The 3,982-nt window shown below is 40.0% G+C and overlaps 1 protein-coding gene across 1 annotated transcript in view; it reads left to right on the top strand.

Annotated features, from left to right (window-relative positions):
• Window positions 1-2,740: 2,740 nt before the first annotated feature.
• The window catches only part of INO80C (INO80 complex subunit C), a 22,059-nt gene continuing 20,817 nt past the window's right edge, over window positions 2,741-3,982 (top strand). Inside the window, exon 1 of the mRNA XM_009330443.1 lies at window positions 2,741-2,812. The gene's annotated coding sequence lies outside the window, so the exon portion shown is untranslated. The remainder of the gene's footprint in view (window positions 2,813-3,982) is intronic.

Genomic DNA, 3,982 nt, shown 5'->3' with positions numbered 1-3,982 from the left:
GGTAATATTTCAGTTCTTGCTTTAGCGAGGCATTAGTAGTTATATAAATGTATTAATTTTGGATTAAAAGGGCTAATAGAAATATTAATTTGGTAGCCCGCGAGGGTTTTGAACACGTTTTTTTAATCATTCCAAGAAGCCAGACTGGAGACATTGGCTATTTATTTAGACCTGCAGAAAGCCATAAAAGTTGTGACACTCGGTGTTGTGAAATACACCTGGCCCTCACAGCAGAATTCATATCCATCAACAGTATGTCTTGTCTCACTGCAAAGCACACCTACAGCTTCAAGAGCCACAATTAGGCAATCTATTAGCCTTTCATGATCAAAAAGGAAAGAGTCCCAGTCCCCTCCAGTCTTCTTCCCTCTTACCCACCTCCACAAGTCTCGGCTGCATGCTCCTGCTGCCTGGATCACACCAGCTTTGGTACTCACCACACATGCTCAGCCATTGACAGAGGTCATCAGTCAGAAGACTAACTTACCAAACCTTCCTCCTCTCCCAGGAAGCTGCATTGTCTCCTGCTGCATTGGTGAACTGGACTGATTCACAGGGAGGTCTAACAGGTGTTGGAGGTAGCACAAGGAAGAAACAGGACCACGTGGCAAGGAAAATCACTTTTCCACTACAAGCGAGCTATGTCGTGAACTTAGATACTCTTTAACTGCAGGTTTCATTAGTTTACCGTAACGAACTGGAGCAGTTCCAAGATCTGATTCATTAGTAGATCCAGTGTCCCTGCCTGTGGGAAGACCTGGAGAGTAACAGCTTGGGCTGTCATACTGCTTGTCTGTCAGTCTCCAAGTACCTTAGAACTGATTCTACAAACTCCAGCAAGCTCTGTGAGATGCCACCAAAACAAGCTAACAGGAAATACTAAGGACTAGTCCTAATTCTGCTTCTCCCTGAAGATTTAGGCAACTCTTTCCACTTGGGATTCAGAACCATGAACATCTGCCTTTCTGAAAGCAGATATTAAATCCTTTCTTTCAAAAGTAGAACAGAGGCCACATTTACGGCACTGATACTTGCTTTTTATACCGTGTCCTTACAAGTGCTTGCTGTGTCCTCCACCTGAAGTTAGTCCTGTTCCTGCCACTGCCTGAGGGGATTCAAACCCTCTTTTTCCCCACGCACACCCTAACCACCAGGCTGGAAGCCAGTCTGGTGTGGTGGGAGGGGAGCGTGGAAGTGTTTTCTCCTCTATGGCCAAAGATGGAGGTTCCGTCTGTTCATTCAAAGAGAATGACTCCGTAGTCTGGTATTGAACACAGTCGTCAGAATGGTCTGCTTATGTATTTTAGGTATTTATTTCTGTTACGTGTTTTGTCTAATGATAATTTTAATGCAAAATACACAGTTGTGCAAACAGGGATCAGAAATCTTTTCCTTCCAAAACTCTAGCCAAAAAGCTATATAGTCATGCCATCTAATAACATGCATTTATGTTGTAATAAAAATCCATCACTGTTAATTCCAGAAACAAATTCGAAATGGATAGAAGGAAACTATTTTGTGAGTAATATGTAATTAAACTGTAGAGGCCATCATTCTGGGAGGGGTGAATATCTGTAGTTACACGGTTTGTAATCATCCTGCCCCAGGATGTAAGTGCTGGCTGACTTAGGAAAAAAAGTTGTCCTTGCTGATTATAAAACCCTGCTGTAGATAAGGAGCATTTTGGGGAATTAAAAGAATAATCCTCCTGTAAAGCATTGCAGGCCATTGTTGGGATTTACCACATGAAGAGAGACTTCTAGTATCATATCTGTCCTTTTATAATTTATTAAACAGAGAAAAATTATTTGTTGTATATCGTATGTCCTTAATTTTCATTAAACAGCCAAAATATCGCACTTTGTGTGCTTCCATGCACAACCGGCCTAATATGTGAATCACATCAAATCTGACATAATTTAAAAAGATACCTCATTTTGCAAACATCCACAGGCCTAGAGGTGACACCTTCTACACAGTTTTAAGCAAGTTAGTTTTTTTACTTTTCTGCCCTTACAGTTTTGGCATGCTTGTAGCACTACTTAGCCCTGCATTCATAAGAAGATGGGCGGAAAAGGCTGAGACTCCTATGACAGTTTCTGCATAAATTAGACAAAGTTTACAGGTATGGATAATGTCACTTAAGTGGTACAGCTGGAAAAATCAAATAAGCTTTCAAGCATCTAAGTCTTTTTTCAAATCTGAAAATGAAACAGCAACTTCCCAAGCTAAATACAGAACAACTGCTTAGAGTTTGGTTAGGTATGTATCAAGTACACCATCTTTGAAGAAAAGGTTAGTGGCATCCCAGGAGTACAGGAGATGTTAATCAGGGAAGGGAGGGAGTATTATGAACATAGTCATCATCTAGGAGAAAGAAGGGGGGAGTTAAAACCCTATAGGAAACTGCGTGAAAGTTATGTACCATAAAAACAGTCTTTCTATTGAATCAGTGGTGTATTGGTATGCAGTCCATCCAGAAGCTTGTCTTAATTTTCCAGATAAACAGTGCATTTAATAAAAGATGACCCCTCTGCCTAGAAACTTTGTTACATTTATGCCCTGAAACCATCAGGACTACAGCAAAATACTGCTGAAATGGAACATGCAGAAATTAGGGCGGTAATTAACGTGAGTTATATGACTGCTTATGACCAAAAGAGCTTTTTGTTAATAAAACCAGTATTTTCTATTTTATAGGATATTGATTTCTAACTAGGGAGATGGAGAGTTGCCCAGAGAGCTGTGGAATCTCTGTCCTTGGAGGTGTTCAAGACCTGCTGGGACAAAGCCCTGAGCAGCCTGGTCCAAGGTCAGTTTTGACCCCTCTTTGAGCAGGAGGTGGGCTAGTGACCTCCCGAGACCCCTTTCAGCCTCAATGATTCAGTGTTACTGTGTCTCGTTTCAGACATCTGATTTAGGTGATTAAGACCTCCTTAGATGAGCAGTCGTACACTCCTTCCACAGGCAGGTCAGGATACCTCAGTTGGGCACTTTTCCCCATAGTGTATTAATGAAGCCCAAAACTCAATGACTACATTTAGACAGTATTAATTCTCCCTACACTGTAGCAATGGTTATATGTTAGTAGAACTGCTTTTCCCTGGGAGGAACAGCACAATGTTCTCACAGCAAAATTAACTCTTAAAATCAACAAACTGGAATAGGCAAAGGCCATTTTTTCTTGACATATGCACAGTGTGTTCAGGCTCCTCAAACCAAAGTAGTTAGCTGGAAAGTCCTTATTCCTTAAGTTGATTATCTTTGTTTACATAGTCTAGAACTAGCCATGCTAGTCTGAGTCTCACATTAATGACCTTAAATTTTCTCAAGTCAGAAATGCCATTTTCTCCTTAATTTTTGTTAAACCTATTTGTTGCAGCCAGAACTGCCCTTTTTATCCTCCTCCTTTCCATCTGTCCAAAAAGTATTTTTTTATTTGCTAAATAATTCATTGTGGGAAACGTCTTAAAATATCCTGATAAACGCATCACAAATTATTAAATACTATGTTTCCCTCTCACCTACGATCGTGGATATGATACCAAAACCTCACTAATTCTAACGTAGTGGAAAAGTCAAGTCTTTTAATAGTTCTGTTCTGTTTCAAGTCCAGCAAAAAAGGCAGTCGGGATACAAGTTTATATGCAAAACACTGAACTATCTGGCGCTTTTCAGATGTGCTGCAGTTCCCCAACTTCAATAAATAGTATCAGGGTGAAGTGTATGGCCACGGAACTTATATAGTTGAGTAAACAACCACCTACTTGTAGAAATGTTTCTGCAGAAATATTCAGAAAACTCGCCTTGAAATTAGCATCACTATACAACTCTCTCTTGAGCAGCCACAAAATAGTCTACAATAGATACTTGTATTACCTTATTTTCATCTAAATTGTATGCTTATTTTGGTTCAGTCATTAGGTTTCTTTCATTATCCAGTTAAACATAGGTATCCATAGGATAATGCACCTACAATTTT

This window comes from Pygoscelis adeliae, unplaced genomic scaffold, assembly GCF_000699105.1.
Source record: "Pygoscelis adeliae isolate BGI_AS28 unplaced genomic scaffold, ASM69910v1 Scaffold78, whole genome shotgun sequence".
NCBI classification, from domain to species: domain Eukaryota; kingdom Metazoa; phylum Chordata; class Aves; order Sphenisciformes; family Spheniscidae; genus Pygoscelis; species Pygoscelis adeliae.
Note: the sequence above shows the minus strand (reverse complement) of the source record. Positions and strands in the feature narration are given on the sequence as shown.